This window comes from Mesoplodon mirus (genome assembly GCF_964341445.2).
Source record: "Mesoplodon mirus genome assembly, chromosome: 7".
Classification (NCBI taxonomy): domain Eukaryota; kingdom Metazoa; phylum Chordata; class Mammalia; order Artiodactyla; family Ziphiidae; genus Mesoplodon; species Mesoplodon mirus.
In genome coordinates this window covers 85,252,350-85,262,655 of record NC_138983.1, presented here as the reverse complement: position 1 = coordinate 85,262,655, position 10,306 = coordinate 85,252,350, and positions in this window count along the sequence as shown.

Sequence of the window (10,306 nt, the reverse complement as noted above, 5' to 3'; positions counted from 1 at the left end):
AGTGTTGGCAGGATCGACAGACGAATGGATAAAGATGTGGCACAGGGATTCCCTGGTGGCTCAGTGGTTGGGAGTCCGCCTGCTGATGCAGGGGACACGGGTCATGCCCCGCTCCAGGAAGATACCACATGCTGCGGAGTGGCTGAGCCCATAATCCACGGCTGCTGAGCCGGCGCGTCCGGAGCCTGTGCTCCGCAACGGGAGAGGCCACAACAGTGAGAAGCCCACGTACCACAAAAAAAAAAAAAAAAAAAAAAGTGGCCCATATATACAATGGAATATTACTCAGCCATAAAAAGAAATGAAATTGAGTTTTTTGTAGTGAGGTGGATTGACCTAGAGTCTGTCATACAGAGTGAAGTAAGTCAGAAAGGGAAAAACAAATACCATATGCTAACACATATATATGGAATATAAAAAAAAAGAAAAAATGGTTATGAAGAACCTAGGGGCAGGGCAGGAATAAAGATGCAGCCATAGACAGTGGACTTGAGGACACAGGGAGGGGGAAGGGTTATCTGGGATGAAGTGAGAGAGTGGCATGGACATATATACACTACCAAATGTAAAATAGATAGCTAGTGGGAAGCAGCCACAAAGCACAGGGAGATCAGCTCTATGCTTTGTGTCCACCTAGAGGGGTGGGATAGGGAAGGGAGGGTGGTAGGGAGAGGCAAGAGGGAGAGGATGTGGAGATATATGTATATGTATAGCTGATTGACTTTGTTATGAAGCAGAAACTAACACACCATTGTAAAGCAATTATACTCCAATATAGATGGTTAAAAAAGAAAAAAAAGTGTTGGCAGAGCTACATTGTTTTCTGGAGGCTCTTAGGGGTGTTTCTGTTCCCTGGACTTTATCTGCTGCCAGCAGTCACTTATAGTCTTTGACTCAGAGTCCCCTTTCTCCACCTACAAAACCCAAAATGTTGCATCGCTGTGATTCTGCTTCTTTCTCTTTCTACAGTTGGGAATGGTTTTCTGCTTTTAAGGACAATTAGATTTGTTCCATGAGGTAATCCAGGATAATCTTTCTATCTCAAGGTCTATAACTTCAGTCATATCTGCAAAGCCCTCTTCACCATGTAAGGTAACATATTAATAGGTTCCAGGGATTAGGGTGAGGGCATTTTTAGGAGCCATTATGCTGCCTACCACACCCTTAACAAGTGACCTTGAGAAAATGACTGAGATTTTTAAAGCCTTACTTTCCTCAAACATAAAATGGAAAGAAAGATAACTAGTTAATATCATGCAAGTGAAACAGTATATATGAAATCAACGAATTCAGAAAATAAGATTTCTTCTTTTTCTTTATGATTTACATGATTCTCAGAGTTCAGTTACTTGAAGAGTTACTTTTTTGTAAAGAGAACTAAGGAATTTCAGGGTTCAGATGCTGTAAGATTGTCTGAATTATCTGAGTAACAATTAGCTAAGCACAGGTGTAAAGCATTTGATTTACTCCCTAGTGTTCTTTATCTTCTCATCCCACTAAATGCATATCCCTTGTCTAGCTCCAGCCAGTAGAGTCAGAGCTTGTTTTCCTGTTTAACTAAAGTTCAATTTAAATTCTCTCTACACCTCCAGATTCTCAGCCCTGGTTGCATATTATATTCACTGGGGAAATTTCAAGAACTACTGATGTCCAATTTCTACCTATCATGGATATTTGAGGAGGGACCTGGAATGAAATACTCTAGCTTATGGCTTTGGGCGCCAAATCATGTTACCTGTAGAAGGTATCTTCTAGGTATGAAAATAGTTCAGATAAGTCAAATTTCTCAGTAAAAGATGCCAAAACTATGGCTTAGGTGGTAAATTTTCCATGTCAATTTGTCTGGGCCACCATGCCCAGTTATTTGGTCAAATATTATTCTGGATATTTCTGTGATGGCGTTTTTGTGTTTTTTAAATTCTTTCTTTCTTTCCTTCTTTCTTTCTTTTTATTTTTGGCTGCGTTGGGCCTTCGTTGCTGCCCGTGGGCTTTCTCTATTTGCAGCAAGCGAGGGCTACTCTTCGTTGTGGTGCACGGTCTTCTCATTGCGGTGCCTTCTCTTGTTGCAGAGCATGGGCTCTAGGTGCACGTGCTCAGTAGCTGTGGTGCATGGGCTTAGTTGGTCCACGGCATGTGGGATCTTCCCAGACCAGGGCTCAAACCCATGTCCCCTGCATTTGCAGGCAGATCCTTAACCACTGTGCCACCAGGGTAGTCCCTGTGATGGTGTTTTTGGATGAAATTCATATTTAAATTGGTGGTGGACTTTGAGTAAAGCAGATTATCCTCCATAATATGGGTGGGCCTCATCCAATCAGTTAAAGTTCTAATAAAACAAAGACTGACTTCCCTGTGGCAAAAAGGAATTCTGCCAGAAGACTTACAGAAATTGAACTGCAACTCTTCCTAGAGTCTCTAGACAGCCTAACCCGCAGATTATGAATTTACCAAGCCTCTATTATTGTGTGAACCAATTGTTTAAAATCTCTCTCTCTCTTTCTCTATCTTTATATAGATATGGATATAGATCTAGGTATCAATATTGATATCTAGATCTATATCTATCCATATATATGGGCACATTGTATACACCTGCTGTTGGTTCTGTTTTTCTGGAGAAACTTGACTAACATAGTGGCCCATATAAATAAAAGGATGAACCCAAGTTCACCCAGGTAGAAAGTAGTACAATGAGAACTGGAACTTAAGGCCTCATGACTCATTCAGCTGTGAACACTGACCCAGAACCGGGGTCCGCAAACTCTGGCCCACTGATCAGATCTCGCTTGACTCCTGGTTTTGCTTGAACACAGCCACACCCATTCCTTAAGGTATTGTGCATGGCTGTTTCTGTGCTACAGCAGCAGATAGGCAATTGCAACGAATACGTATGGTACCCAAAATCCAAAATATTTACTCTCTGACCCTTTACAGAAAAGATCTGCTGACCCTTGCTCTAGGATGCCATCTGATTTCTGATAGCCCCGAGGAGAATAATTCATGCACATTGGGATAGATTGTTAATCTCATGTCCTCCTTATGTCAAAGATCTCTTAAATGCTCACCCTTGCAATAGCCAGCTTGGGGAGCACTGTCTGAGGATGCAGAAGTATTTCTTGTCAGATCTTTCCAATCCACACTGCTCCCTGACTATGGTTCTTAAAACCTATTTTTGAAAACAATTTTATTGGAGTGTAGTTGATTTACAGTGTTGTGTTAGTTTCAGGTGTACAGAAAAGTGAAACAGTTATACATATACATATACCCACTTTTTTTTTTTTTTTTTTTTTTTTTTTTTTTTTTTTTTGCGGCACGCGGGCCTCTCACTGTTGTGGCCTCTCCTGTTGTGGAGCACAGGCTCCGGATGCGCAGGCTCGGTGGCCATGGCTCACGGGCCCAGCCGCTCCACGGCATGTGAGATCTTCCCGGACTGGGGCACAAACCCGTGTCCCCTGCATCGGCAGGCGGACTCTCAACCACTGCGCCACCACGGAAGCCCCACTTGTATTTTTTTTTAGAGTCGTTTCCAAATAGCCCATTACAGAGTATTGAGTGGAGTTCCCTGTGCTAATAAGAAGAGCAGGTTCTTATTAGTTATCTATTTTATGTAGAGTAGTGTGTATATTTCAGTCCCAATCTCCCATTTTAACCTCCCCTCCACAATCCCCTGGTAACCCTAAGTTTGTTTTCTACATCCGTGCCTCTACTTCTAAAACCTGTCTATTTGAACCAACTACCACTCATTGCTTACTGTCTCTGGCTTCATGTACTTGATAATAAATCTACTTCTTGTTCTATCCTGGATGACATGTCCCAAGGACTGAGATAATATCTTACTCTACATAACTTGTCCTTGATATTGTCTATCTTGGGGTCTTCATCTATGTCCCAAAGAAGACAGTCACACTCTGTCTTCTAGTACTACTAATAATACCACATTTTAGGGCATGAATTTGACCCAATGCACTGAACTATCCCTTTAGAAGCTGTATGCAACCTGTCACTGGGTTTTGGCACAGGGGTAGAACTCAGATTAGTGTTCCTATTTAAACAAATCTACTTGACCAGAAACCTTTTGTCTCACCATTTATTTTATTACACAAGTAACTTCTGTCTTTGCATCTAGGATGTAAATATTTTTAATTTCCTAAATTATCTGAAAAATTATTTAGAGCTTCTGTTTCAGTAGGCATTGGAATTGCTGTGTTATGACTATTTCATTATTTTCTTTCCAAATGTTAAATCAGGTTTCAAGCTTTGGCCAAGAGTAGACAGGAAAGGGTTTAAAAAGAAATGAAGAGTGGGAAAGACTTCTGATGCAAGGGAGACATGATAAAGATTTGATTTTGAATCAGTAATTTATACTAAAGGTTTGATTTTGAATCAATAATTTATGTCATTGCAGAATAGCTCCCTGGTAAACTTCCACTCTCTGGTCATCATGAAGTCCAGAAATCAACAATCAACATGTGCAGTGCTCTTCTTCATTTTCTAAACACAAACCTACATCTAGAGGAGAGGAGAAGTCATTTCATCACTCAGGCTCTGGACTTACGACTCCAAGTCCTGTCTTCTTTCAACCATACCTGCTAAGTTTCTGTCTAACTTCTTGAGCATGAGGTAATGGCTTCAGCTTTCATCCCCTCCCTCAGTATATAGCTTAGTGACTATGAGTAAGGGATCTAAAACTTGAGAACTTGGGTTCAAATCTTGACTCTCAAATTTACTTGTTGAGTACTCTTGAGCATGTTATCTGTTTTTGCCTCAGTTTTCTCACCTATAAAATAGAGATAACATTACTTCTCTCAGTGAGTTACTATGAGGGTTAAAAGAGAAAATTCATACAATGAAAGAATTTATCGGTTCTTGGAACACAATAAATACCAGAAAGAAATGTTAGCCATTATCAAGGGCCCCTCATTTTATGGATAATATAGATTAGTTTATATAGGTCTAATATTTACATATACATAAACATTTTGTACCTAGATGTGTGTATACGTTCTTCTTAGAAATTGAGCAGTCAACATTCACATCTAAAAGTATGTGCTCTGTGAAATGTAGATCTCCTGTGTACAGACACAGTGCTATATTATCTATTAGATAATAGATATCTAACTGTGTTATCTAATAGATAACACAGTTATGTACTGCTACATAATTAAGAAGTCCAAACTTAGTGTTGAAACAAAAAAAAATGTTAATATGTGCCCAGATTCTGTGGGTCAGCAATTCAAACAGTACACAGAGGAGATGGCTTGTCTCTACTCCATGACTGATGTCTGAAACCTCAGCTCATGAGGATTGAAATGGCTGGGGCTGGAATCATCTAGATAATTTTAATTCCCATTTCTGGCCCTTGAGATGGGATGTCGTGAAGACTGGGCCCAACAAGGACTGTTGACTGGAGTGCCTATAGGTGGCTGCCCATGTGGCTTGGACTTCTCATAATGTGGTAGTTAGGATTCAAGGTAGAGTATCCCAAGAATGAGTGTCCAGGGTTCAAGCATTCCTTGAGAATCATGCAAAAGCTGCATGACCTTTTATGACCTAGTCTTAGATGTTACATAGCATCACTTTCATTATATCCTATTGCAGGCGTTGGAGACCTTTTTCCATAGTGTCAGACAGTCAATATTTTAGGCTTTACAAGCCATACAATCTCTTTTGCAACTACTTAACTCTGCTGCTGTGATGTGAAAACAGACACAAACAATACATATACTGAGGAACATGGCTGTGTTCCAATAAAGCTTCATTTATAAAAGCTGGTAGAGGACTAGATTTGGCCCACTAGCCATAATTTACTGACCCCTGCTCTATTGTTTGTTAGGATTTGGGAGCCAAAATGTTCCTCAGTATTTACTGCTTTGCTAGTCCATTTAAGAAAATGGACTATTGAAAAAATAGCTTCAGACACAATATGGCATTTCATGATTTAGCATAAAATCTGAGAAATATAGAGGTTATCTGAAGCCTGCAATGGTAAAGTTCCCTCTGCTATTGAAGTTATTGTCTTTAAACAAAGATTCTACATCAGTAATGCTATATATATATATAGCATATACATATATATATATATATATATATATATATATATTTATGATATTCAGGTTAATTTCCTATTCTCTCTAAGGAAGTAATTGGTTGGTTGGTATGAGAGATGGTGTGGCTTCCAAAGGTGAAAAGTATTATTTTGTTGTAATTTCCGGTTACCTAAGGATGGGAGAGGCCCAGGACACTGCAGTCAGTATATTATGTGGAGCAGGTTATAATGTGGTTTATTCATGAACTTTTACATGTTTATTTTCTATGCAAGTTTGTGTGCTCCTTTTTGAGTTTTGGTAGATAAGTGTTTTGTAACTTTCAAATACTTGGAGTTATATAAATATATATAACTTTTATATATACATATTTTAACATAGTAGTTAAAGCAGTGGAGAGTGTACTATAGTCTACCTAGGTTCAAATTCTGGCTTTACCCTATGACTTCCCTGTGGCTTCCTCTGCTCACCTATTAAAAAGGAGTATAATAAGACTGCTGTGGTGAGTTATATACTAAGTGCTATTTAAGCATTTGCTATAATGATTATGTATACTCGAAGGCAAGGAACTTGCCCCTTGATCATGTCTGTATTCCTAGTGCTTAAGAATTCCTAGTGGGCTTCCCTGGTGGCGCAGTGGTTGAGAGTCCGCCTGCCGATGCAGGGGACGCGGGTTCGTGGCCCAGTCCGGGAGGATCCCACATGCCGTGGAGCGGCTGGGCCCATGAGCCATGGCTTCTGAGCCTGCGCATCGGGAGCCTGTGCTCCGCAACGGGAGAGGCCACAACAGTGAGAGGCCCACATACCGCAAAAAAATAAAAAAAAATAAAAAAAAAGGATTCCTAGTGCTTTCCTAGTGCATTGTCTTAGGATAGAGATAGCTCAGTATAGTTCTTCTCACTATAAAGTACTCTTATGTTGAAAGTCTTTGCTTGTGTACTAATAATCTATGACATATCTGCTGAGGACAAGGAAACAAATAGTTTTAAAACGGCAGTGGATTACAAAAGATTGTATGATGTATTGCCTTTATTATGTAATTATAAAACTAACAAATGATCATGGTAGAAAATTTGAAAAACTCCTAGACAAAATAGAGATTAATAAAATTTGGAGTAACTTTCAGAATGTAGAGTTGTCCATGAATGTTAGTGCTTTCACATTTTCCAGGACTTTAAGTAGACTCTGCTTCTTAAGAGTCTATTCATGATATCTTATTTTAATGATGTTTTCATCATGGGGACACACACACACACAGAAATCTGCTAAAAAAAAAAAAAGAAGGACATGTAAATCACTGATGTTTCAGATAGCCACATGAAATAAAGTGAGAAAGGTCACCAAGCTGAAAGAATGTGCAGTAGCATCTCCTTAATTGCTTACAGAATTCTGATAATTACCTCTTTGTGGATAAAGTAATTAATGGGGAATCTAATTCAAGAAAAATGTATGAACTTCAAGCCGTCTCGAAGCCAAGTATTTCTTTCCACAGGAGGTTACTTTCCACGGCCGTGCTTCCTTATTACCTGACAGGGAAAGAGTATTGTATGGCAAAGGATCTTCCTGAAGGAGGGTGCTTCCCACACTGATTGTCATAAATGACTTCGGAATTACTGTTGCTGTATTACCAAAATCTTAAACTAGGATATTTTGGACAAATGTGGTCCTTAGTTAATTTTTAGAGCCACAAACTGTCAGATGGCTCTGCAATAGCAATTGTCTGGCTATTCTTCAGGGTGATCACAATATGGTAATGACCTTGAGGTATCACTAAAAAGCAGGAAGGTGGAAGTCTTCCTTTGGTTCCAGAGTGAAATGTGAGTTGGAGTTGGAGTTGGAAAAGAGGCCAACAACCAAGTGATAGAGAAGGAAATGTGAGGTCATTAGTGAAAAACCAGGTTTAAGTTAAGGTGAAGAGGCATGAGGAAATGGTCAGCTGTTACAGTATCACAAAGATCATCAAGAAGCAAATCCATGAATGTGGTTTGTATTGCAATCTGCTGAAAAAGAGACAAATATCCTGGCCTGGGCTTCATGAAGATTATATTTTATTGATTCTGATAATAGATTATTGTTGAAAAGGGCCTCCTATAAATTATAACCATGCAAAGGCAGCAAGATAATTTTTTTCTTTATGTATGTGTTTCTCATTCCTACTCACTTGTCACTTAGGGGAAGAGAAAATCACAAAAAACAAAAATGTCAAATCTCAGCTATTCATTTTCAAAATATTTTTTCCAAATTCCAATGGAGGCAATAGGTTAACTGTTAAGAGTTGTAAGGCTCAAAAAGCTAGATTTTTACAAAGTGTAGCCAAATTTTATTCCATAAATAATAGCTTTGGAAAGAATATGTGATGATGCAAAGTTGGAAAAAGCTGGTTTTTCTTCTGTAAATGACTTCACCATGTTGGGAGAAGAGGCAGAGAAGAAATCAAAGTAATAAAACATGGGGTGAGTTTTTCTGATACGGGACTCTAGTGCTTTAAAATAGACTAGATAATCCTAGGGATAATCTGAGGTCGAACAGACCAATGCCTCATTTCCAATCTGGTACCCTGGAAGAAAACAGTGTATTTCCTTTGAGGTCTTGAGAGGTTTTTCTTCTGCTTTGTTTTGGTTTTGGCTCATTTTGTAATCAACCTTATTAAGGTATCATTTACATACAATTAAATGCAGACATTTTTAGTCAACGGTTCAGTGACTTTTAATTAATGTATACATTTGTATAACTACCACCCCCATAAAGATCGATAACAATTCTAAAACCCTAGAAAGTTTCCTCCTAGGCTTTTGCAAAAGTATCCCCATCTCCCAACCCAAGGCAACCACAGATCTGTTTTTTATCATTAGAGATGAATTTTGCCCAGTTTAGAATTTCATGTAAGTTGAATAATACAGTAGGTGCCCTTTTTTTTTTTTTTTTTTTTTTTGTGGTACGCGGGCCTCTCACTGTTGTGGCCTCTCCCATTGTGGAGCACAGGCTCTGGATGCACAGGCTCAGCGGCTGTGGCTCATGGGCCCAGCCGCTCCGCGGCATGTGGGATCCTCCCGGACCGGGGCACGAACCCGTGTCCCCTGCATCGGCAGGCGGACTCTCAACCACTGCGCCACCAGGGAAGCCCCAGTAGGTGCCCTTTTGATCTGGCTTCACTTGCTCAGCATACGGTTTTTGAGAGTCATTCATGTTGGGATGTTTTAAACCAGGACTTTAGCCTGGGTGGCGATGTTGTCTGAAGGCTCCTATAGGTACATCTGAGTCTCCGGCATTGGCACTGTCTGTTCTTGGCTTAGTATTTTCAACTTTACTAAGAAGCACAAGGTTGAAGTAAGGAAGACCATTGTCAGTATAATGGAGGTGAAGTGGGTTCTGTTATATAATCTTCTCCGCATAAATTGACCTGCTTGGAATCATCGTGTTGATAATCAACAAAGATACTCTTCCTCCAAAAACTTTGATACTATAAAACTGCTAAAGGACGCTGTCCTAGGACTCTTTTAGTTTTCATTTTTTGGGAAATATTTCCAGAAAATTCAGATGCTCACAGCCTGAAAGAAGCAGTTATTCACCTGAAGGCTAGCTCTGCTAAAGTTGAGTTGTCCGACCTTTACATGCTGATAGAACCCAAATAGCCTTGCAAAACAATGCTCTCTTATTGCACATGAGCATATAGATTGTTTAAGTTGGATGTGTATATGCAATAGAGTGAAAAAAACAAAGAATCTTTGAGTTTCCCTTGCTGGGTTTTTAAAATTTTTTCATTTAAGTTTCTATAGCATATGCTAATAGTTTAGGGTAACCTCAGGTTAGTTTTAGGTCCACTCTTTATGTAAATGTTGAAGTACTCCATACCCACCTTTTTTCTACCTTCCTTCTTTTCTTCCATCTTTCCTTTCTAACTTCTTATAATCCATTCTACTTAATCCTGCATTTGTTGAGGTGGCAATTACTGTAGGAAAATTGAAAGCAGTGTGAAATTTTGCTGTTCAGAATGCATGTTGACCAAATTCTATATTGAGAAAAGGTCTGAATTTACCCACAGTAACCCTTTCTCAGCATCTCTGAATAAAGGCCATAGAAACTGGGCTATATATAATATCCTGACAGGTATGTAGAATTCATAGCAATTGCCCTCAAAGAGCTTACCTAGCGTAGATGCATATGAATGTATTTAATGATTGCTTTATTGGCAGCTGTGCCAACATACACAGTCTATTTTGTTTTATATCATTATCATTACCTGCTGTTTACCACTGTATACA